The 27076-nt window shown below is 42.2% G+C and overlaps 1 protein-coding gene across 1 annotated transcript in view; it reads left to right on the forward strand.

The window, feature by feature from the left end:
- Positions 1-27076, forward strand: part of LOC143360296 (EGFR adapter protein) — a 162942-nt gene that overhangs the window by 53945 nt on the left and 81921 nt on the right. Inside the window, exon 2 of the mRNA XM_076799014.1 lies at positions 5441-5515. The gene's annotated coding sequence lies outside the window, so the exon portion shown is untranslated. The remainder of the gene's footprint in view (positions 1-5440; positions 5516-27076) is intronic.

The raw sequence follows: 27076 nt of genomic DNA on the forward strand, positions 1-27076 counted from the left end.
ACCATCTCCGTTCTTGCTTTTCTTTTTTCACGCCCCTACCATAAGCGCGTTTATGGATTTCTATGAAGACGCGGCAGCAGCCGATTTCTAGATTGCGCCGAGCTTCGCGCTCGAAAACGAATTAACGTCGTCGCGATGTTTACGATCGGCTGGGAATTTTATTTTTATCTATACCATTCGGTATTTTTACGGGCATATTTTATCACGCTCGAAACGAAACGGAAACGCCGTCGAGCAGAATGTGAATCAGGTTTTAAATTGGAAAGTGTTGGATCGGTGGAAATATTCGTTTAGGTTTAAAATATCAGGTTTTAAATATTCCACGAAACAGAAACAACACATTTTCGATGCTTCCCCGAAATTCGCAAACGCGGCAACGAAATGAAGCTGAACGTTGCTAAATAAATGTTGCGTTTAAAAATCAGATCGTGAATTATTTATTTAATAAAAAATGTTTTACCATTGACAACGGGTCTCTCGATTCGCACAAATAAATTTCTTTACCCGTATTGTATTCCCGACGCCATATTTTAAAGGCTTGTATAGAACCACGGCGATGTGTTTTCCAGGATCAATTCAACGAAACAAAGGCAGCCAGAAAATATCCGCACCGGTTAAAAAATGCAGACTGCACTAGAAAAACACACACACACGTACACAATGGCCAACAAATACTTCTGTCCAATGTTTTCCATTGTTTGAATCCGTATAATGGAAAATACGATACATTGAATCGTAGAAATGAAAAAAAAATACCGGGGTACAAAAAATATTGATTTACGAATTTCATATCGCACGGAACAAAAAAAAAATCGCAGAAATCCACCGAAATGATTGCTTCACAGTCTCCTGGGACGCGTCCGTGCAATTTTTATAGTATTAAATGCAGGAAGAAGTAATGTAAACGTCGCTCGTATCAAGATAAATATTAATATACGTATCGGACAGGAGACGTATAAATATTAATTCCCGTCTGGTCTACGTTTTCTACTCTGATTAATTCAAATTTATTCCTATTCGTTTTATTATTATTTCGATGTTCTACCCCAGGCATCAAATGATTTTCTTTCTTTCTCCTCGGGATACTCGGGCCGAGGGAATTGTCGGGTTCGGTTTCGAGTTATTCGTCGAGTGAATTTTCGGTCTGAAAGGTCCTTTAAAGCGTTCTAGCCATTAGTTGATCAGTAAATTACCGATTGGCTATTCGAGCGTTTTCGCAACCCCCAAACCCGGGCTTTCAAAGCAGCTGCAGGCGCAGTCGACTTTCAATACGCCGACCTGAAAGAGCAACCTTTGAAAACCAATTGATAAATTATATATGCCTGAACGTTGATATTACCGAAGATAAGCTTCCGCGGACAGGATCTATCAAATATTTATGAAACACCGTCGCGAATGTAATATTCATCGAATTACTCTCTTGTCTGCTAATAGATCCGAACGAATCTGAACGATTCCTCGGACAGAAATATTTCTACAGATTTAATAAATAATTTGCAGAGAGGACGCGTGCGAGAGGAAAATGAGAAACAAACGAGAAAGATGCGGAGGGAATTGTGTTGTAGGCGCAGCGGTGGTGAATTACAACGCTCCTAATTTCCGCTGCTCATGCGACTCGCTTTTCGAATCCGGTTAATGGTTCTACAAAAACCGGCGAACACGAAAGAAGCGCGGAAGTTTGAATCAATGCTCCCGTTCTCATCAGGCGTATTCACCCTTCGTTTTCATGCTCGGAGGCCTCGAGTGCTCTCCTTTCTGCAGGCCTCCTGATCGTCGAGGGGATGACGCTTGATATGCACCCACCCCATATGATATTCGAGCCGGTATTTGTAGAAACGATTCCCCAGCTGATAAATTCAGAGAGCCGCGTGAGAGAGCAGTCGCCGTGACAAGACGAGAGGAGGCCTGGGTCTTACGAGACCAAGAAAATATCATCCCCCCCCCCCGTCCCTCACCCCTTCACGCAGTCGATACTTTGACTCACGACTGTGACTCATTGACAATCGGCGCTCGGTAATGACCGTTCCCTTTATTGCCCGTGACAGATCCAACCACCGTCGGTATTTAAAAGTAAAGAGTGCTCTCTCCCGAGCTATAGTGAGTTACAAAAGCGTACAACCCCTAACCGAGCGAATAATCGCTAAAATCTTGTGGCTTATCTATTCTGATCTTCAGTTTTGTTCAGCGTGTGATTTCAAAATTACTAAATCGAATAAATTAAATTCTGCAAGAAGGGCTTCTATGCATAAGTATGTCGTAGAAATTGAATTTGTAAGGGCTCAAAATGAGTATTCTACGTGGAAAATTAGCGTTCGGTATTCCCCCCCGTAAGTTTTAATTTTACTTTCATTGGGAGGTGTGTCGTACCATAATCAACTTTGCATAGAAACCTTTTAGCTTCTTCGCCGACAGCACCGCCTCGAACGTGTAATTGTTGGGAAAGCTAATTTCCATACGCGCGGCTCCGATGGTCCGTGTTCTACTGCAAAATGGGAAAGAGCGAATCTGCAGACGACAAACCAATTAATTCCCAATTCCGCCTGGTTCAAGAGGCCAGGTACGCCCCTGTGTCTTCCAATCTGGACACGTGCAACCACCCACCGCACAGAAGGCTCTTGTTCCTAATTTGGCAAAGTAGTCTGACTAGTTCGACCGTCGATCAAATTATCCGAAACACGCAAACAATTTTAGCGTTGTTCGACCAACGAGTCACTGCCTATCTTCTTAGTTGTGCAAAAATTCAACAATTATATTCGCTATCTAATTCCTCTGTGACAGACTAACATAGCAATAAAATAATTGGAATAGAGTTCTACCCAAAATTGGGTAGCAGCTTAAAGTGGAATAGAGATTAGGAGAATTTATGGTTGAACTTCGCCTTGGGAACCCGGAAGTTTTTAACTTTTTCTTACATAATTCTGTAGATTTTGACGAGAAGATGCCAGAAACACCAGTTTTAATGTCAGGAATGGACCGAGTTAAAGTTGAGCTGAGTTTAATTAGAGTAGAAAATGGTAGAAATATAGATCCAGAATAAGGATAGAAATTGTAGAAACGCGTGTCGGCGTAGGAAAAAGTAGGGTAGAATTTAGGGAGCCGAGCGTCGGTGACACGCGGAGGGTGGTGCGAAGAAAACGACACCGGCTGAGGTAAATCGAGTGAGTGTCAATTTATGCAAAGTTGGGTGAGCAGTGACAGATGCACGGTACATTTCCGAGGAAAGAAAAACCTTGGCCGCCCCGGGAGAGGGTAGAAGAGGCAAGTAGAGAACCGGAGAAAAAAGAGAGAGCAGGGTCGGTGTGACGGTTTTGTGCCGACGTGCCGGCAAACACAAGAGACTTAAACAGGAAGAAAATGTTATGTGATCACACCAAAAGCCCATCCCGGGGTTGTAGCCGTGTTGCGCTTAATGGTTCCACGCATCCAGTAGGAATTATCCCGCGCTTTTTACCCTTTCTTCCGCGGCCTTTTGTTATTCCTGCATCCCTTTCACCTTCTCCGGTCTTCTCCCCCCCCCCCCCTCCCCCCACCACCGGCCGCCAGCTGTCTTTGTCCTTTGAACTCTCGTCTACTACGTTCTCCACCTCCATTTCTCATGATGCAGCTTTCTTCGTGTTTTCCCTCGTTTTCTCTCCGTCTTCATTTTGTCCTTCCACCTACGTTTACCCCCACTCCCTTTCCCTCTCGCTTCCATTTCATTTTCCTCCGTCTTCATTTCCTCTTTTCGTTTCCCTCTCTTCGTTTTTCACTATTTTTCTCAATTTTTCATTCTCTCTCCTTCTCACTGGCTATTTCTTTCTTGCGCGTATATATCTCTCCCTCCCCCAATAAAAAAATAAAATAAAAATTCTGCTTCCCTCTCTCCTTTCTCGCTGAAATTTTTTATTTCGCTTTTCTCTCTTTCTCCGATTGACTTCCCAACTCCATCGTCTTTGATTTCACGTTTTACAGTTTTGTTCCGATATAAGGCGATGGCCCGGGGTCGGCTGTCGCCCTATTTCGAATCAGGGTACCCACGGTGGTGGATGGATCTCTATCCATCCTTCGAAAAACTCCTTTTCCCTATTCCCACGTTATTCAGGGTTCGCTGTCTCTTCCTGCTCGATCTTCAGCATCCGCCGTCCCTCGACACGACTCACTCAGCAACTTTTTAATCACCCCCGGCGAACAAAGGTGACCGAACCAACCGGGTGTCCGCGAATAAACCGGTGATCTTTGTTGGTACGTTGGCCACCCCCGCGTGCCCGGGATTCGTCTATCAAGCCGCTAGCTTTGATACGTCCCGCTTGATGCGGTCAATCGTAATTGAGGGGAAAACATGGACGACGTATAGACTGGGTCAGTGGAATTGATTCTGGCCTGGTGTGTGTGCATTAGGGATATTGCGTTTTCGAGACGGAGCCGTGCTTCGGGGCCGGATACCACGTTTTGCACTCACTGCAATTACGAACCGTGACACGTTCCTATTATAAATTCGCCGGATCCTTTCTTTCCCGATAACGGCCCCGCTACCCGATAACGGAGATACCGAGAACGCTCGAGGTTTATCGAGCTGTCCTCCGTGCGCATTATTTTTATTACTGCAACTCGGAAAAATTAGTACGGCCTCCTGTTGTATCAAATTTTCTTTCTAGTCTCCTGTATCGGGAAATTGTTACTTCGATCTGTAAAATTTGACTTACCGAAAATTCTGTCTTATTTTACAGATAACTGCAGTATTTTTTACAGAAACCCAGTGCACATAAAATTCTCACTGAACGTCTTTGTAAGCTTTGCTGCAAAGTATGCCCGATAGAAATAAATTTTTGGCGCGACTTAAAAATCTTTGCGACCTAAGAATGATTGCAAAATGTATTGCGTTCTGTTGCGGAGATCATTCATTTCGCCCCCCCCGCCAATTAACAAATGTGTTCCGACACGCGTGCGCGCGTTGTTCGGAACAATGATCTCTCGTTTCTCATTCCGTAAAAGCTGACAGCTGTCAAGTGACGGTGACGAGCGGCGAAGCGAAGAAAAGACTTCGCGGGTCACCCCGTATAAAAAGAGAGAGAGAGAGAGAGAGAGAGAGAGAGAGAGCGGCCGGGCGTCCGTTATCGAAAACCGTCCCTTGCTTTACAGTAATTGTACCGACGATCCCCCTTTCTCCTACTCGGGCTACGTCTAACCACCTCAGTAGGTTTTTAAGACAATGAGCTGCGCCTCCGACGGGAAGTAGGGAATATTCCCGTCGTCCGTTGCCAGTGCTACATTCAATCGTGCCGCTCGCTTTGCCATCTTTCTAATTCGAGAAAGTGGCAAATGGCCCCGAGCTTTTTTTCGGTCCTCCTCGCTCAAGGTACCGGGCCCGTTAAGAAACCTTGTGGACGCGGATTTAATTTGTCCAATTAACGGTATGAATTCTTCGATGTTTATAGTTTAACAACTTTTCCTGTCTTTTCAGTACAGCGATCGGTCTACGCCCGTTCTCCTGATAGTCTCGCTCGCGGGTATCAAAGTATGCAGTCCAGATGGAAAAGTGAGTATCATCGCCGTCAATATCTTTACCATTATCACAATTTTTTTTCAAATCATAAGAGCATAAAATATACGTTCACGTTGGTTGTGTCTCGTCGCGACGATGTGTTTCCAATTTAAAAAAATTGGAAATCCCCAAAAATTCGACGAAAATGTGTTGAAATTCTGCCGATACCATTTTCGTAAAAATTCGGTAATGAGGTATTGGTGAGACCATTGTTCTCAATTTTTTCGGAATTTTTCATAAATTGCATCGTCGTTCAAACAAAATTCAAAATCAATTTTTTCCATGGCCCTTTGTCTTCTTGGCGTGTCGTGTAATATTGAACATTTTTAAGGGGTCATTTGTTCTGCGAGCTTTCGGGCACAATTTTCGACACAGTTTCCTCCGAAGGAGAATGCGAGCGGGACAGAGAAAGAGAGAGAGTCGCATTTGCATCTTCGCGTAGGCAAAAATTAACATTGTCTGGGGTTTCGTGTGTCCCCGAAGTGCGACCCACAAAGAAACTCGGCCAGCGAGCTTTAAAAACGCCGTTCGCCAATGAACGAACGTCCGCGTGTGGTCGAGTGACGCTCTTTTACGATAGCTTTTAGTCTACGGACTATTTCGGACAGAATGCTTTGTGCCTTTGGCGGATATACGTATATATGTATATCTCGCGATGAAAATGTCGCGCGGCCCCGCCTCTGTATTAAAAGCCGAGAGTCTTTCATAAAATACGGTTCATCAAACTATTTTCACGGAAACTCGGGTACCGTTTCTCTCGTATTAAATATTATGCGACCGTTCGCCGGACAAAGCGTCCTAATTTCCACCGTAGAAATTTACAATCGGACTATTCAACGCGACGAACGAAATTCCGACGGTTGTATTTTCATTGAATCGACCTGCACGTAATTTTCCGCGCTTTCAAACCTTCGGCCGTTCTATAATGGCGGACTCGAGGAATTCACCGACGTGTGGGGACCGACTGCGCGACAACCTAAAGGGAAATTAATCATCACAAGAGAACCGGGCATTTATCCGCCAATTACCTTTGAGCTGACCATTTCATTGACAGATTAGACATTTTATAATTATAATTACATTGAGATCAAAATTGCCTCTTTTTAACTATCACGCATCCTGGATAGAAATATTTTTAAAAAATTGGGGATAGTGTTAATTTCCAGGGTGGTCTCGCTCTTAAGTTTCGTCAAATCTGTGTTTTTCTACTTTTTTCTGGATTTTTATTTTTTACCGCCAGAGTTTGCAACTGAAAAATCGGCAAAAATTCTCGAATATGTAACACGATATCCTGAAAGTGCCAGATATTTTTTTGGAATTTTTAGATGCGATTAAGTGGGGGAAATGGGACAAAAACTGGTTTTTTCTTTTCTCCCCTTAACTACCCTTACGGACGGGGTACAGGGCTGAAACTTGGTAGAAAGGGTTCTCTCTTGGTAAGCTATCGAACGAGCCCGATTTATATCGATTTTTACCCTTCTGAATAAAAATGGCACTGGCCCAGCGTCCAATGCGAGGACGTTCACGATCTCAATAATTATGAAATAAAGAATGATTTAACGAAAGTACGGAAATAAAGTGGTGGCGATGAGACGCGCAGACATAAGAATAAAACGACGACGAACCGTAAACGGTTGAAATTACTCTGGCTGGGTGTGGATCCTGCGTTTCGTATTTGATCGAGGAACGCCGGCAAATGAAATTAAACCGTCTGGATACCGATACCGTTCAAATATAACGTTCGCGTTATCGTTCGATATACAGCACGAGGAGGTCCGATAGTCATTGGCTAATTAATTGCGAAGAATTTCGGTCGATTCAACGTGCACTCGGGGAAACCAATTCGCGATGGTTTTCGGCCGCGGAACAATAAACTGTGCGAGGAAAAACAATCAGTTCGCAACGATTTATTTTCAACGACTTGCCCCGCTTTGTGGCTCGCGCGAATATTTGGCCATTTTATTGGAAATGGTTTTTCGATGGCCAATCAATTTACGGGATATATTCGACTACGTAATTTCGGTTATTTGTTGTGATATAATAACTGTGAACGTATTAGAGACTTATTAAAATTACTGACAGGTAAAAGACATTTTTATTTCATCTTTGTTTCTCTGGATAACATATTTGTATTTTGCACGAGGGTCTGGTTGTCTGTCTGAGAGACGATTTAAGAGAACATTCAACTGCGATGAAAAGTATTATTGCATGCTTACTGTGCGTGTAAATCGGGGCCGGCACGAGGCAGTTAGGTGGTTGCCCTGATCTTATCAGGCTACTGTCTCGTTCGAACTGCTAAGTCGCTTTTCTAAGTACTGATTTGACGTTTTCAGAGCGTGAGAAACAGGTGTTAACACTTCGCCAGCCGACGATGACTTAATAGTGCACTGAAAATCAGTAAAAAGTCCGTGCCCTTTAGGACTCTTCTTTTAAATATAACACTGTCATTAAAAAACTCACCATTAGGCACAGAAGTACTTTAAATTTTTGAATCAAGCCTAATTATTTCTGAAAGTCCAACAAACTTCTGGAATGACCAGTTTTATGATCAGTAAATTTATGGAGTGAGACCATTTGGAGCACCCTGTTCACCGGAGAAATTTATTTATAAATTAATTTTATTTCATTTATCCGCTTCGAAAGTACTTAATAGTTGCAGCATCATTCGTCGAGATGCTTCACTGACAATAACTTCACGAAAATATTTAATGCAGATATTTATGTATGAATTAATTTCGTTCTGTTAGCATCGAAAGCGCACTCGATAGTTTAAGCGTTTCACCGGCGACGAGTTTATGAAACGAAGAAAATTTGTTTGCGAATTAATTTCATTTTAACGTATCGATAACGGTCGTATTTATTAAAGTACACAAAGTTCGATGGCTCCAATTAAATTAATTTTCACGTGCAAATGGTAAATATACAAAATACAGAAATGCTTGATGAAATGGTCTATTTCACATGGTCGGTACAGCCGTCATTAAACACTGGACTGTGTGTCGACAGTTTCGAAATAGAGAAGGTATTCAAATATTTTCTATATTCCATTAAACTGTCAAATATTTAGCGTGCACACTATCCTGCTGTACTATTTATTCTTGATACGTAAACACGGTATTATAATAAAGTTAGATTACAGTCGATTGTGCAACGGTGTTCTCCACGTAGGATTTCACGTCGAGCACACGCTCGGAAAGTTTAAATTTCCATCAAACTGTTCCAACAATTTAATCGGGGAAGACGGAATTACATTTTCCATGTATGCATAAGCTACAGCCGGATGTATCAATAATCAGACAAAAATTTTCGTATTCCCATTTTGGCATAAATCTAATGATTATTGTACGATAATTGTATGATAATTAGACAAAATTTTTGTATTCCCATTTTGGCATAAATCTAATGATTATTTATTTATAAATAAATAAATCTACGTACTAATAAGGCAGTTACAGGTACCACAAAAATCTCTAGGATGAAATATTGGGCGTCGGAGGATCCCCAATAAGACAATCTCGGCACCAATAAGAAATTCTCGGGTAATATCGGAATATCTGCAGTTAGGGGTGGTTCCATCGATTCCCCATGGATTCGGAAGTTGTATAGTGACGGGCAGCGCGAACGAGCCCACCGGACGTGGACTAATGTAGCCCTAGTTCTTTTCTATATATCGGCGCCCGTTGCGTTCTGATTGATAATCCCTGTTTCCCTCTCTCGGCCGTCTAATATAGTTTTTTGTTTCTGGTCCTGCCGTCCCAGAACTTCTCTGACTCCGGCTGTACCCACGAAACTTTTCAGAAAGTCTTTCCATGTCAGACGTCGAAGAAAAAATTCGACGGAAAGAGAAGCAGACGACGACGACGACGACGTCTCCCGGAAGGCCTATTTCGGCTAGTTTTCGGTGCTGGCCGAATAAAAATTTTATCCCGTTTCTCCGCCCCGCGATCTCACGTGCCGACGTTCCGTGAATCGTAAAACTTCCGACTTGCATTTTTGTCTGGCCACGATTGGCCCTGCGCAGCTGCCGCTGCCTCTTCTTTCGACAGGCACGCCGACGCTCGTGACTGCCTGAAAGATTCATCCGGTTTGTGGGGACCGAGTGCAGTTTCAAATCAAAGCATTACTTTATTATAAGCACTTCTGCACAATATCTGGAGTCTCTGGTGCGCCGACAGTGCTGGTGTATGCCAGGCGTATTGGTCCGACGCGAAGCGTATTGCTTGCAACACTGTTTATTGTGCGAGCCAATAACGATTGGACCTAGTAATCACCGGACTTCGGATTTCATGGCAGAAATAAATAAATCAATTTTAGAACGATGAAAATATTCCAAGTGTTTAAGAATATCGTATTATTTTTGACTTATTGGGATGATTAGGATAAATGCGGATGTGTCTCCAGCATTTTATAATTGTTATTTTGTACAAATGTCTCCAGGAATCGTGTCGATATCAGGCTAATTCGACGATGAAAGTTCGAGATGCGAAATGTCCGGGAGCATGTGTCCTGTGTAAACATGGCGTGGCAAAGGGCCGATTAACATGAAAAGCCAATAGAGAGTTGCGTGACCGAGAACCGCAAGTCCGATTGGGGTTGGGTCGATCTTTTATGAGAATGACACGCGCGATTTCCTGCTGGGTTTCGTGTCACGTAAGTTGCGTAACAGGTGGCGCGGGGAGTGACAGAAGGTACGATTCCATCCCCTCCCCCGAAACACACTTATTCACTTATATTAGAAAAGTTATCGCCCCCCGCGTTTAAGGAAATCGAATCAATCAATGATGGAATGTCACTTAAATGCCGGACGTGAAACTTTCTCGTTCGCTGGGCTCCTGGCCATCACGGTGCTCACTCTGGAATCATAAATGTTTCACACGTTTATTTATAAGAGAATTTTCTGTGGGAAAGAAAATTTCAACTGGACAATTATTTTCTTTTATATTACTTACTGCTAGATTATTTTCCCAGGTTTCTAGAATTTATCTTGCGGTTATTAGAATTTGACCAAATTCACAGATTACTGAGACTGTGAAGAATATTATTGGATGGGGTAGAAAATTTTGTGTTTGATTCGAGAAGAAAGAAATTTGTATAGTCAGAGAGGGGGGCTGTTTTATACGGCGATCAGTTTATGGCTTTATTGCTAGATTATGTTCTCAGGTTTCTAGAATTTATCTTGCGGTTATTAGAATTTGACCAAATTCACAGATTACTGAGACTGTGAAGAATATTATTGGATGGGGTAGAAAATTTTGTGTTTGATTCGAGAAGAAAGAAATTTGTATAGTCGGAGAGGGGGGCTGTTTTATACGGCGATCAGTTTATGGTACTCCGTGTGTATTTTCAGTCGGAAAACAATGTACAGGTTTGCCAAAGTTTTTCGCAGCAGAATATGGTCGGTCCGTCGTAAAATATAAACGTGAAAACATCGCGAAAACCACGAAGTTGGACCGTCTGTAATCGCACGAGGGAAGTCCGGATTTCCCTCGGAAGCTTTCCTCTCCCGGAACCAAAGAAAGTTCCCAAGGATTGCGTAGCCGTTCAGGGACGTATCAAGACTGAGAAGCCGGAGACGGAGAATCCCCTCCCCGCCCCCTCCCCGCGTCGCCATCTTCCGCCTAAGCAGGCTTCTCGTAATGGTCGTAAGTTTTGAACAATGTACGCCACTCATCTCCATTCGCCGGTTCTTTTCTTCGTACGTTTCCGCCAGGCGACGACGGGAACCTGCCCATAATTCAACTCGCGTTTGAATTTAAAAGTTTTTCCAAAGATCGTCCCCCGATGCGACTTAAAATGGCCCCGGCCTGGAAAAATCGAAGGCGCCCGGGAATTGAAAGAGGAGCATTCAAAGGGCTCGTTAGCATAGAAAATCGCACCTACCAGAAGAACCGTTAAAAACTGCACAACAACCATCATTTCGTGAAGTCTGAACAATTTATTTAACCGAATGGATATTGAGAAATTTTTTGTTGTTGAGATATGTAAATCTCCACTTTTGTAGGGAGCTAATATCGATCAGAATTTGAGGTAGTAATACTTTTTCTGTGGATTAATATTTAGTATTGTACTGCACATTATAGAATAATAATTCTGCAGTGAGTGTGTTTTAATTTTTATATGCAGGTTCTCTTCCGACACTTTCTTGATGTTACGTTTGCTATCTCGAATGTTCATTTTGCGAGATGTCTTCGCAATAGTACGCAAATTTGATGAGCACCTGCACATATCGTTGCGTAATCGTTATTTTCATAATGGCAAAGTGTCCTGTGAAGAATGTTCGTCGCCTTCAACCCCAGAGCCATTCTTACTCCGGCGCCCTTGGATAACACCCACGCTACGCGGGAAAACTTTTTAAAAGATTGTCTGTAAACAGTCCCTATTTTACGCTCGCCGCAAGAAGAAAAAAAAAGATGGCCCTCGAAGGGACATTTTCCCCTATTTTTACGATCCACCAACAATTACGAAAGTTTCGCCAAGCATCGCCTCCATCGAAACACCAGACAAGTACAATAATTTGCAATTAGTGAAGGAAGCAAATGCTACAAATCCTGTAACAAATTTCTGCAATTTAATATTCATATTTAGAAATTTAATTCGATATTAATGTCCACATGTAATTAATGCGCATACTTTTAACTAATTTTAACTGTTAGCACTGCTATTTTTAATTTACTTAACGCTAGATTTACGGGACCCGTCAAAATGACGGATTCTAATATTTTTAAATTGCGAATATTGAGATTGTAAAAATGCATCGATGAGTAATTATTCAACAAATTGATTTCTTTGGGTATACATTATTAAAAAAATGGCTACAAATTTTGATCGATACATTCACGTTATTTTTATAAAGTAATGTAAAATAGTCATGTTTAGTGCTCCGTAAACCTAGTGTTAAAATTTAAAGAAAAATATTCCCGATATATTTATAAAGTAACGTGAAATCACTTTTAGCGGTATTTTCCAGGGACGGAAAATAATTCCGACGTTTAATTCGAAAGGAGAAATGGCGACTCGATCCGATAAAACCGCGCGTAGAACATTTCTCTATCGTTTTATCGCAGAACGTTTCGGAGGCGATGTAGACATTAACAATGAGAATCCTGTAGAACATCATAACGTGCGCGTTTCAGCATGTTCCGCCCGTTGAAATTTCGTCCGCGTTATTACGTTTCATTCGAGGAGGCAGGAGGATCTGGTCGGCCCGTTTAAACCAGAATAGTAACACGCGTTCGTGTGACGCGTGCTATTCCGTCCGGGGACTCTAGAAACACCGTGAATTATGCTCTACTGCTGGAAATAAATAACGCGAACAGTTTGTCCGTACGCGAACGCAGAAATCCTAACTAGTTTCATCGCTCGCACGGTTCTCGCATGATTATACACACACCGTGGACACCCGTGAATCGAAAATTCCGCGACAGCATAATGTTTGGAGTGTCTATTCAGAGCCTACAAACTCTAACCGGGAGCCGCCGACGTCTGTGGGCATGATTCATTCAGAATTGTCTGTGCCTTTCGAGAAAAATAGGATTGTCAGAGATGTATCTCGTATTCGGGAATTTAACAGTATTTTATTTTTATCTAATTTTTGGGAATTTTTTAAAACAAAAGTAATAAGCCTATCAAGCTCAAACTGTGCTACATACTTGATTATAGTACTACGGTACTATACTGGAAATTATTGTACAGCTGAATTAAAGCTTGCACGAAGTTTCAAATGCTTGAAGACAAAAGGGAAATGAGGGTGCAGTAAATTATGCACTTCACACGTTCGATGGAAATGACAGGGTTCCAGTGGCAGTTAGTTAACGTCTCACGGCAGCATGGCAACGCGTTGCACGTCGTACTTTATTTACAATTACCAGATGAGTCATTCGGTGTACACATTTCATTGCTTCCGACCGCCAGTCGCCGGCACCGATAGCCTAATAAGGTGTCACGGAACGTGTACTCTAGTTTCAAGACGTCAGTGTACAGCTCGACAGGTTATAAAACATACCTGAAGAGGGAGAACCTACACCTCTCACCTTGCAAGCTGCTTCGGGGACACTCGATACACTCGAACCTGCCCGCGACCCTTAACCTGCCAGACACCGAACAAAGATCCAATCACATTTTTCTGAATTTCGTCTTTCTTCACACTTGACCTACCGACAACAATGAGCTGCCTCGTTGGCCTGCAAAAATTGATAATTAAGTGGTTCTCCAGAAAGCGTCCAGTAGACTATTCGTAGAAAAACACACGAAATTATAGAACACTTCGCGCAAAATAAATAAATTCAAGAGAGCACTGAATGGCACAAGGTCATTGAAAGAAGAAAATGAAAATTGCACATCTTTAGACGCGCATAAGTGTTAAACTAGCGATCTCCTGGGAGTGAAACTTGGATTTTCGGTATTTTCTCGCCAAAATCTACAGGACTACTTTGAAAGAAGTTACAAAATTCTGGTTTCCTCAGGGAAAGTTTAACCACGAACCAAGCCTTTTCGGGAAACGTTGCACTTATCGTTGAAAGCAGATCGACAGGAGGTTGTTCCTGAGTAAGATAGAATGATCATCGATCGAGGGTCATGTGAAGGTGTGATCGCCCGTCTTGGATACAAGACGCAAGGTCAAAAGGTGTCGATACGTGATTCCGTCGGTAACGGGAAGATCTCCGTCGCCAGCGAGTCGTCTCCTTCATCAAGCGAGAGCCAGCGACGCTCTGCTCTACTTGTTCTCCCACGTGTTTCGTAATTATTTCCACGTAGTCCCGGCACCGGCTTCAATTAATTGCAAGCCGAAACGAAAGGAGCGTGGCACGGTGCTTTAATAATGCGACATTCTCGTTCCCGTTTGTGTTCTCCACGCTCTCTCCCTCTTCGCCTCTCCTATTCTCTCTCTCCCTCTCCCCCTCTCTCTCACTCTCTCACACTCTTTCTCTCTCCGTCGGTGCGTGTGTACAACTCTGTCGGACACCAGAGACGAACTTTCGAGCATCGAGCCGCCGGCAAATGGAGTTAACGACCGCGAAAAAATACGAAACCTGAAACTGGCCACATTTTTCGCTATCATCCGAAAATCGGGATCGTTCATGGTCCAAAACTTTATTCAATCATCGAAATCGACATATATAAACATTTATAAACATTTTTGATGTGGATCTAGCTTGCAGAAATTCGGAAAAATAGAAAGTCGAAGCGTTCCGAGTGTCAAACAGAAAAATGGGAATTCGCAAAAATATACACAGTGTCCTCGCGGAGCGTACTACCTGTCGAGCAGAAAATTGCGTTCGAGGGAAACGTTTCATCGCGAAACGGTCGATCGCGAGACAAAAGGTAGTCGAGGCTCGGCGCGAGCAACGTTTCGTTACCGTTTGCTCTTCGAATTCATAGATGAGATGGAAACGGTCCCGATTAAAGTTGGAACGGTCTCGGATTAAAGCTCCGGCATGCGAGTAAAGAGAAGAGGCCTGAAGAGTCGAACCAGGAGTAGTGTGCACCGGTAAGCTGTGTAATGCTCGAGCAGGATTGTATTGGGTTTAAACTGTCCAGAGCACGAGCAGGCATTAACAACGCTCACCTGGTGCCACTGATTCTGCCGCTCATCACATGATATCAAGTGAGCTTATGCGATTATCCTGTTCAAGACGCGAACCGTTACCTACCCGCTTTATAGTCTTCCGTGTTACGCATATGGGTTTCCGACTATCCGAAAAGCTAATGTGCCCCTTTATCGTCAATTTCATGCTTGACTACCATCTCTTTAATACGCGATAACATTTTTTCTTATTTGACTGCAATTTAAACTGCAAACGCACCTTCGTTGTAAGTACAGTAATGCCTTGATCTAGGCCGAACGGAGCTACACGATTTTAGTCAGTTCCACTGGTGGCGTCCTCTACGTTCGGCGCGGTCACGAGAAAATGGTGGCCCTACACGATCTATGTCACAGCATTTTCATTCTAAAACTAAATTTTTCTTCCCCCTTAGAATATTTTCATTTTACTACTGATCCGATTTCCACATGTAATATTTAAATGTTTAGTGATCTATTAAATACAAATTTTGTAATGTAACAAATATTTTTTGTAATTTCTTTGAAATAATGCCACAACAATTTCCAGTGTTGCTTCAGAGTCACCACTCGAGTGCTAAGGGTTAGTTTGACGGATTGAAACAAATCCTTTCGCACTTCAACAACGCTCAAAGAGAACGCGAACATCTCGATTGTTTCGTAAGCTGGATAAATAAATAAGCACCGAACGTCATCGATTTCTAGCTCCGCTCCGACGCGCGTTCGAGGAGAACTCGCGCGCTCCCGACGCGTTTGAGATATCAAGTTCACGATAAATAAAGTTCGCGGGGTAGGCAGAGAGTGTCTGGATGAAGCACACATAATCTCTACGTCGCTGCGGATTTTTCCGTACTCGCCTGGGATAACCGGGAGAAGTAAGCAGGTTATGGTCGGAAGATCTCTATCGGTTTCGAGAATGGGTTAAAGGACGAACAGTTTCTCGCAAAGGGGATAGCAAGAGGGGTGGGAGGAGAGGGGTTGTAAGGGTGATGGAACGAAGAAAGTAGTGGCTAGAAATTGCGAGGAAAGGGGTGGAAAGGGGGCGGAGGGGAGCAGAGAATCGGAGAGTGCCTGCGGCTGAGCACTCACTTATAGCTGCCACAGGCCCCTGGGTGTCGTATCTTTGTCAGTGGTGTCTCCGACACTACATTACGCTGCTTTATGGTGTCTAAAGTCCCGGGGAGAGGAGGCTGCGGCTTTCCTCGACTCGCGATTAAGGTATTGCTGTCCAGTGTCTCGGGGCGCGTCCCCGCTCGCCAAATTGCTAATGTATCGCCAACGGTGTCCTTGAATGCCAAGCATCCCCGAATTTATTCGCGAGCCTCCTGCGGGATCTTCCCGAAACGCACACTTCTCCGTATCGAGTACTTTCGTTCGGACCGCCCCCGCGTTTCTGGCACGGTCGGGGATCTGATAACGAAACCTGTCCGGAGAACTATGCCTGTTCCTCGAGGAAAATTTCTGTTTCGCTCGAAAATCCGCGGGGAGGGAAATTATTTCTATGGGAAAAAAAAAGATTAGCGGAGGAATTTTGAGATTCGTCGGGGGTATAAAAAGTTTAGGGACGGTTTAATCGGCGTTTTCCATATCAAAGGGGCAAGATGAGGGAGCGATAAGATAATCTGATAACGAAACCCGGCCGGAGAACTGTGCGTGTGACTCGTGTTCCTCGAGGAAAATTTCTGTTTCGCTGGAAAATCCGCGGGGAGGGAAATTATTTTTCTGGGAAATAAAAATGTTCGGAAATTCTGTCACGATTAGCGGAGTAATTTCGAGATTCGTCGGGGGTAGAAAAAGTTGAGGGACGGTTTAATCGGCGTTTTCCATATCAAAGGGGCAAGTTGAGGGAGCGTGGCCGACTTAAGGGATGGTGGAAATCGCGAAACTGTGTTCGAAGAAATTATCGAACTCGAGGCTTAAGGACGCGGAAAATTTCGCTTCTCGTCGGGCGACCGGAATTCCATTTTGATTTTCCATCCCCGGTAACTTCTCTTTCCTCCGCTATTCTTCTCCCCTGGCTCCTCGGGGGAGGTTTCTCTGCCGCGTTCTATCACGGCGCGTATATACCTTCACTCTTTTGCCCGTTGAACCCCTTTGACAGATACTCTCCTAAGAAGTTCTTGCGTTTCCAAACGGAAAGACCGCCGGCACGCGGCATCTGTACGTGTGTGTATACCTGGGTGCCTTTACCCGGCGGGAGCAACCCTCCCCGGGTACGTACACGCTTTTTACCCCCTCGCGCGGAAACCCCTTCTCACTCGTTTCTCTCTCAATCACCCCTTAATGCACACTCCAGTCGTGTCTACTTCAATCCCTAATGCTCGCCGTTTTTTGCCCCGAGAACTCGGACCAACAAATTCTTCTTCTCCCTTTCGCCTAACGTATGACATTTATCGACTGGATGCGCCGACCTTAATTTATTGTTTCGTTGATATCGCGGAGCTGGCCGAGAGCCGGTGTCAACATCGTGCGGGTTGTTTGATCCCGCTGGCGAGATCAACCCTCGAAGAGAAAATTAACACGTCCGCTGTCCGACGCCGTGCCTCGGAGGGGTGGCCACCGCCATTTTGTGCGTTGAGCTGACGAAGGGAAATTAATTTTGCACCGTGTTCGGTTCGAACGAAAATTCTTACCCCTTTTAATTTAATATTCAGAGATAAAGATATTTATTCAGTAATGTATTCTCCATTTTGTTTGATTATAGTTTTATTTTTTTTTTTTTTTTTTGGTAACCCATAGCTTCATCTTTGAATTTTAATTTATGCCTCAGAGGAGTGACCACCGCCATTTTGAGTTGAGCTGAGGAAGGGAAATTAATTTTGTATTGTGCTCGGTTCGAACGAAAATTCTTATCCCTTTTAATGCAATATTCAGAGATAAAGATGTTTATTCAATAATATATTTTCCATTTTGTTTGATTAGTTTTATTTTTCGGGGTAGCCCATAGCTTCATCCTTGAATTTTAATTTAGAAATGTGTATCATATTTATTTTTCACTGCTGTTTCCAATTCGGCTGACTCTGTTTGAGCGGATAAATTAATTTTTCGGGGAATAAGTTCGATCGCGAATTGATGTTTACGATAACCGATTCCGCTATTAAAACGGAACGATTAAAAGGCTGGAATCTGAATTGAAATCGACTTTTTCCGGCGTGCAGCGTCCATGAATCATTTCCGCCGTGCGCCACCTTCCAAAAGATAATTCCTGCCGGGGGTCGGCGGTATCATTGCGATTGCTGTGACACGCCAGTGATTTAATTTTTCGAAATCGCTACCATTAATTTCCGACAGAGGGGGTGTGGCAGTAGAGAAACAAACTGAATAAATCTGTCAGGTAAGATTGAATATTCAATGCGACGCGTCGTTGCTGTTCATAAATCACCGATTTATTGCATCGAACGACCTTTCGCTCTGCTAAATAATAAATACAATATAATCAAATCAAATAACACGGATTATTAAAGATAGACGCGAAATCGTTGCACGAACACAGGGGAAGAATCGAGTCAAACGAGAACACGAGTCAGCAAGCCGAGAACAATAAATCCAAGCGACGCTAATTAAGATTAAGGAACAATACCAGCCTCGACAAAGCAAGCGAATAGACACAATGCGCGATATTAACCTCGCTGATATCGAAAACAATCGCAATATCCAGAGAAGCATCGAGGAACGATGAAAAGAAATGCCATAAGATATTACTTTTCTCTTGAAATACTGATGGGAACAATTCTTCAGTGACCACGGTTAACAATTTTAATGAAAAATCGGCAGGTGGCCCGGTGGAATAACGGTTCGCTCCGTTCCGGAGTGCATTATCACGATTATGATAATGTTTAGCAGATTGCGGCTGATAGCTCGCCTGATCGCCGGGAAAACCGATTAAATCGGCGCGCACGTGGAAAAAATTAAGTTCAGTATAATAGCGATTTCGCCTAGCGTAAAACAGTCGTTCCGCCGAGTTATTCCGGCCGCGCTTCTCGCATCTCGAACAGATCGTGAACGCCAGAGAAAGAGAGAGAAAGAGAGGGTGTAGAGACGGGGGTGGGACGGTAAAAAAGTAAGGATTTTTTCAGGTAGAAAATTAAAGCGAGAGCTTAGGAGGAGCCCTCGAAATAAAACACTAATTCGGCCGGATCGATGCGTTCTCTAGAGTTCGTCAACAAGAAACCGCGAGGGGTAGCCCCAGGGGGAGAGAAATATTCGCGAGGATGCTGCGCTGCGCCGCGCCGCCGGTATAACCTGAATATATTAACGGTAGACGTACGGGCAAAGATTGTGCATCCCGCCTTCAATTATAACCGGCGGAATAATAATGAGAACATACCTCGGGCCCCGGAGTTATTTTAACGAGAATAACAAAGATATCGTATTTCCGTTCGTTTTCACGAATATTACAGAATTTTCGGCTTCGCTGCGTTCCCTGCGCGCTGGAAATTGTTGTACAACACGTTTTCACCGAATCAGTTCTCGCTCTAATTAACGAGGCGGGGGCAAATTCATTTTTAACGATTCCAGCCTTAACTAGGCCCACGGCCATATTTCACTACGTCCTTCGATATAAGGCGATGGGACCGGCTGTCGTCTTATTTCGGATAGAGAAATATTTCACTTTCTTTAACGATTCTGAATTTGATATTTGATTTCTGAATATTAACACGCTGAACCCCACATCAGCCATATGTGGCTGACGGAATTATTTGTGCAGGTTTTGAAATGAATTTTTACGTTGATATATTCATTGTACTAAACTTAATTAGGATCTGTAACATGCAAGAAAGTTGGAGGATTACTCAGTATCGTACATTTAATTTTTTGCGATTTTTATTTCATTAAATAACTTACTTTGATTTTATGGAATGTTTGGGGTTTCTAGTTCGGCGTTCAAAGTGTTAACCGATATTTTACGTTTCCGTGTAAAATGGCGTGGGAAATATTCTCAGGGTAGGAACAACCCCTAAGGTGTCCGACTTTTCGTGGGACTCGGTTTTTAGTATGCGTGTAAATTGGAAATCGAATTTTTGGTAACGTTAGACGATTAAAATTGGACAGAGAAACCCGAAGCTGTAAATAGAGTTGGAAGTTGAACGTAACTCGAGGGTGGCGCCGCCACTTGATCGTGTACAGGATGAAACTACCAAACCACCGGCGATTGATAGTAATTACTGTAGATTATTGCGGCGGTGATTTATACAGAAAGCTAAAATTACCCTTCAATTACAATTTGCTTCGTGCTCAATTTCGCGCGGCGTTGATTAATGGTACGACGCGGAGGGCTGCGCAGCCATCGATGACGATAACGACGAACACGAACGAAACTATTCCGCAAAAATACCGCGAACAGAGTCCAGATTACGTATTAATCGTGCCGCCACGCCGCGCCGGCGGCCGCGGCAAAATACTTTTCCCCTCCATATATTTCATCCTAAAATACAGTGCACGCGAATGATCGCACCGTCGATAATCGCGCGAAACTCAAAAATATAAAAACAGGCTTTTCAGAGAAAAATTTCTATTCTTTCTCCCCGATTTTTCGAACACTAAAACAAACTTCAGAACTTCTACGTTTTCACATTCGAAAATTCAATATTAGACTGATTTTTATGCAATTTCCAATTTTCAGGTTATTTTATACAAATTTGAAGGACGAAAAAATGTAATTTTTCTACTAGAAATTTACTAATCTCCATTATTTCTCGAACACTAAAATAAACTTCAGAACTTCTACGTTTTCACATTCGAAAATTCAATATTAGACTGATTTTTATGCAATTTCCAATTTTCAGATTATTTCATGAAAATTTGAAGGACGAAAAAATTTAATTTATTGACTAGAAATTTTCTATTCTCTTTACGAATAACTAGACACTGTTAGTAGTATTATTTAGTTTATGAACAGTGCCATTTTCAGTAAAATTATCGTGTTTAAATTGAAAAAATTGGTGGACAATGAAAATTGGTTTCTGTTTTCCATTCTGGTTTCCATTTTGCTTTTTCCATATGCACGGAAATAGTTTGTTAAGCGATGGAGTTCACAATTTCGTTAGGGAGAGATTCGCGCACGGAGTCCGGAATTCGCATAAATACCCGAAGCCCAAGCGTTCATGCCGTTCTAGTTGTTACAGACCGTAATTGATCCCGAGTAGAACTAGAACGGTGTTCCTGCTCGGCGAATCGCGGCAGACACGCATGATTAACCCGAGTATGGTTGCCAGCACGAAGTTCGGCACGATGACTCTAAGACCCACTGCAACAAGTTTCCATTTGCTTTAATCATCTTACGCGGGTGCGTTCGGTCGGGGTATGACTTCGCAAACTTTCGCCCGTATATTTCAGGTGGTTACATTAAGGGAGGCGATTATTTCCCCACGGCCGGGAAACTCTTTGACCGGGTTGGATAAGGTCCTCGGTCGCCTTGCCACATACGAAGAATGATAAAGCATAATTTATGAGCCGATAATAACCCGTAGCCGCTAATTCATTTCGAATTCTCGAAATGGCTTGATCTCATACACCTAGGAACTCCAGCCTGCAAAATACATACTAGGTCTCAATAATGCAAAAGTAGACATTTTATTTTCGATTTTAAAAAGTACTCTTCATGATTGAAATCTTGCAAAATACATACTGGATCAACTCTCAATTATTGCAAAAGTAGACATTTTATTTTTGATTTTAAAAAGTACTTTCCATGATTGAAACCTTGCAAAATACATACTGGATCAACTCTCAATTATTGCAAAAGTGGACATTTTATTTTCGATTTTAAAAAGTACTTTTCATGATTGAAATCTTGCAAAATACATACTGGATCAACTCTCAGAAATGCAAAAGTGGACATTTTATTTTCGATTTTTAAAAGTACTCTTCATGATTGAAATATTTATAAAAATACTGTCAAGTCTGTCAGCTACGTAGAAATATTGATTAACGTTGATGAATATTTAAAGAAAATATCAGGAAGCTAAGTTTCTTCGTTTACCTTGACATTTCATTATTCTACAGAGAACTACATTGTTCTGTTTGACTCATCATTAATTCAAAGGCATACAATACACGGACGATTTAGCAAGTCTGCAGTCAAAGAAAGCTGAAAGATGTCTTCCAATATTTGTCGCGCCACAAAACAACCCAGACGTCTTGCAAGACACTAGAAAAGTCTGCGACCTATTTTTCAATTGTTTGCAAGCTTTGTCTGAAAGGGACAAACAGCGCTCCTTTACGAATAAGCGGGGCCAAGTTAATTAATTTGCACCGTGCGATTCGGTAGATCTCGCAGGAAAAATCTTCACAGCTTATTTTCCAGAATATGCGTTCTACCGTTTTAATAAACTTTTCAATCTGTAATTTTCTTACCTGGACGAATATTTATAAAGCAAGATTATCAAATGATTTACGACTGATTATCGAACTCGACGGTGTGTCGAATAATTCCAGAAAGAGATTTGTCTGACACACCATATGTTTGTATTCTCTGAGTGGTTAAACTTTAGCTCGGGAAACCAGAAATTTCCAACTTTTTTAAATGTTATCCTGTAGCTTTTGGCCAGAGATTTCCGAAAATCCAAGCTTCAGTCCTAGGAGATCGCTAGATCAACAGTTATGTGTGCGATTTTCAGCATTTTTTTACTAGAAAATTAAATTAAAATTAGAATCACTCGTTCTAGCTTCGCGGAGAAGCAAGCTTGTCCCACTTTCGGAAAAGTGATTACAATTCAAAGGGAGCTTGAACGATTACGCGGTAAGTAGTTTTCGCGACTCGGAGCAATTTATTATATCGTAAAATAAAGTGTTGCGCAGGGTTTTATTCGATCAGCGGCGGGACCATGGTGCATCTCGTTCCTCCGGTTGCCTCAAAGAGAGCCTAACAAGTCATATCGGTTGAAAAATTCCTGTTCCTTGAATAGAAGACTCGTCCGTGTTCTCTCCCCCCTCCTCACCCCCTCCCCGCACCCCCTTCACGCTCCTTACCTTATAATTTGATTCGCCTTAAAACGTTTGACGGGAATAAAGATGAAAGTTTGTTCCGGTATGCGTGTACGTGCAGAAACTCCTCGGCGGCTGCTTGTTACTGTTTTGTCTTCATCATTTTCCCCGGTTGGTGCCCCTCTACGATTTACTTTACAAAACGTTCCCTTTTCCCGGGGTTGCTTGTTAGCCGGCTGCAAAGGCGCGACATTTTTATTTCGAGAACCGTGGGACAAGTTTTGCGCGACGGGAATTCACGATACACATTTTCATTTATATTCAACTATTCCCTCATAATTTGACCGGAGATTTGTTTGTGTAAATTCGCTCGGGGCTCGTGGGAATATCGATGGATTCGACGGATCGGCGGAACGTCGATCCCGACATACTGTTTTATTCACCGATCAACCGCGCATGCTGTGTGTATCGTATCTGATTTCATCATTCGAACGACTAATCCATCTCTTTCCGTCTACCTACTTCGGCCTGGAACGAAGTATTTTAATTAGAACCCGTTTCGGACGCGGTCCGATGTCTCGAAAAATCTCTGACAACTCAGGAAAAATTTTAACAATAATAAACGTAATGTAAATATCAGTACAACATTTTTGGGACACCCTGTATCGTATTCTGCTTATCAAGATTTTTTAAAGAAGGAAAGAGTGTATACTTTGGAGTTAAAATATAAATGTAACTGATTGAATCTGCTGTGATTTTCTACGGATAAATAATGCACGATTAATTAATCCAAACAGTCTATAATAGGATGAATTATTTATTAGCATTTACACGATTTGCAGCCCGAACGAAATATCTGTACAGTTGATAACGTTCAATGATTCACGAGCACAAGCTATTTAACTACTGATCTGATTTGTCGTGTGCGATTTATGAATTGCAGAATCGTGTGTCGTTTCTCTGTTAATACGAAAGAAGAGGATTCGCATTGTCGTTCATAGTTGAGTTCCAACTGAGATTTCGGATGCACGCGAGAGCCAAAGTAAATTTGTCCGTTCTGTGTAACGTCGTCGGTCACTTTAATGTGACAGTCGTTCTCCTAAAAAATTTGCTGAATTCATCATCTCGAGCTCGGGAACTGTGGACATAGCATTATCGTGTCGTGATCTCATGTCTAGCCGACATTGTTTATCCAAAAACTCCGTCTGCGATGCAAACGAAAATTATTCAGGCTGATCGAGTCCTAAAATACGGGACGAGGGGAATAAATTTTTATTTGATTCCTGCTTGGTCCAATCGATGCAGACGATTAATATTAGTATCGATATTGGCTACTCAGAACTTGGCCAGTTTGCTAGAAAATTTCCGACCGCGAGGAATTAATATAAACAATGTGTGTATTGCGGGAGCTCGCAGATGTTTACCAACTATCAAGAAAGTGAAGCGAGGTGATTTTGCAATGATTAGGGCCCCGAGGCTTGGTCGTTTAAGACCGCCTGCTTCCACCTGGTCAACGCGCACGCTGCTATACAGACTGTCTTTCAAGAGGATGTTTAGAAAACGTTCTGCGAGAGTGTTCATAAATATGACCAGGTCATCCAACACCTTCTTCAAACGGCTATTCAATTCGTGGACACCTCTTTCCGGAAAATTCAGCTGTTTCATGCTTATCTGCATTCAATTATTCTTCTCTTTCATTATTTTAGATTTTATCCACCGTCTTACTCACCATTGGCAACCGCATAGTAACCATGACATTAATTCTCTCATACATTCTGAGAGAGTTAAAATTCTACTTTTCAATCTAGCGACACGTTATTCACCCAATTCCTGATAAACAGTTTCACCACATAATTAACACTACGTTTACGGGACCCGTCAAAATGGCGGGTTCTAATATTCTTAATTTACGGTTATTGAGATTGTGAAGATCCACCTACGTGGAATTACTCAACAACCTTATTTCCTTAGGTATATATTATTTAAAAAATGGCTGAAAACTTGGATAGACACGTTCTTCTTATTTTTATAAAGTAATGTAAAATACTCACTTTTAATGCTCCGTAAACCTAGTGTTAAATAAATATAAAGTAAAATACCTATACTTTATAAATATGAAGTAAATAGTATTGCATTAAATATACAAAGATATTTTGCATTTTAGTACAGAGTACATGATATGATTAAAGCAATTTGGGGCAAAAAGGAAAGAATACCATAGAAACGACAAAGTGTTAGGCGCGCTACCAAAATTGATGGGGCTGCCTCTGCACATTGTGCAACCATGGATGGATGGGTTTTGGTCGAGGGAATCCATGGAGTATCGGTTGTTGACACTCAATAGCTTTCGAACCGGTGTATGCTACGGTTAAACGTCCGTGAAAGTAAATCTAACAATAAATGAATCGAAAAGTTGTTTCCCGCGCAAACTGTTTCCGAACAATTTTACAATGCAATAAATACTGCAGGAATAATAAACCGGCGGCGCGTACGTTCTGTTATTTAAGCTTCGACGAAATTTGCGTTCGACACAACATCCGGCGCCAACCGTAATCATTTTCAAACAATTTAATGACGTTAACCATCGATGGTCGTAATAGTAGCCGGCGTGTGCAATTAAACTCGCGTGTCTTTTGCATTTAAAACAATGCAAAATTTCGTATCTGAATTTCCCTGAACCGCGGATGAAAATATCTCGGATTTTAATATCGCGGTTTAAAAGTTAATTTATGGTAAAAAATACGGAAAGTTAAAACTCGGAGAAACATTGCAATCGAGGTTGCACGAGAGTAATGTTTAAATTTTATTTCGAGAGATAATGCTAAATATTTTAATTTTTTCGAAGGGACTAAATTTTATCCAGCTAAAATTCATTCTTGGAACAAAAGCAAGAATGTCAAGGACACTTCAATGTTGAAGAGTCCACCGTCGTTTGAAGGTTGCCAGTATCGGTGCTCCCATAATCGAATCTTGAATGCAAGACCTCGACAGGCATTTCTATGGTGGAAAAAAAATAATAATATCCCAACCCCGTTGCAGATCCCCTGCGAAGTTCTTCGGGCACGCACGTTAACGTCAAAAGCCCATCCCGACGACGGCCCGGCATTAACGTTCATGATGGAAGTCACGATCTCTGCTTTCCGCGCTTTTTACTTCTCTTTTCTAAGGGCGTTACATTCAGAAGGAACACGAAGGGCAACCGGCGAGTAAACACGCGTTGAAAAATAAAAGGAACCTTTGAGAAACCAATAGCGTGCGGGATTGAAACAAACGCGATCGCCGGCCAATGGAATCTTTTATTCCCTCCTTGCTCTGCCCTTGCCAGTCTCTGTATCCGATACAATCGTTTCTATACGGGCGTAGCGAGACCCTACGATCATCCTGCAGACCCTTTACTAACGTGATATTAAGCCTGCAACGACAGGGAAACCATCGAAAACAAGTTACCGTGGCTGATCAAATTATTAGAACGAGTCGCAACAACGAATTTATTTCAGAATAAAATTACAGAGAATAGTAGAATGGTCCACAGGAAAATTATGACGGTGAGTCCACTGCGGACGTTATGCGTTTACGACAATGAGCAGCTGCGATCTGAAAAAGTATGAAAATTAAAAGAATTCAAGAGCATCTATTAACTTTGACCTGGTAAAACCGTTTAAGAGGAAAAGAAATTTTTTAGTGGCTTCTGTATTTTGTAACAAAATATTTTTACTTTGCATAAACATCCACAATCTCGAGAGTTTAAAAGGCTAGGAGAGGGAATCAATTTTTGTGTCGAGATCTAGTTGTGGGAGCTGCTGAAACGAATCCATAGTCTGACTTGTCTAGTCTAAATCTACTTAAACTCTATTACTCTATAACTGGAACTCCATCGTCCGACTAGTCTGGTCTAAATCTACTTAAACTCTATTACTGTGTAACTGGAACAAATCCTTCGTCTGACTTGTCTAGTCTAAATCTACTTGAACTCTATTACTGTGTAACTGAAACAAATTCTTCGTCTGGATAGTCTAGTCTAAATCTACTTAAACTCTACTACTCTGGAACTGGAACAAATCCGTAGTCTG

Source organism: Halictus rubicundus, chromosome 13 (genome assembly GCF_050948215.1).
Source record: "Halictus rubicundus isolate RS-2024b chromosome 13, iyHalRubi1_principal, whole genome shotgun sequence".
NCBI lineage: Eukaryota > Metazoa > Arthropoda > Insecta > Hymenoptera > Halictidae > Halictus > Halictus rubicundus.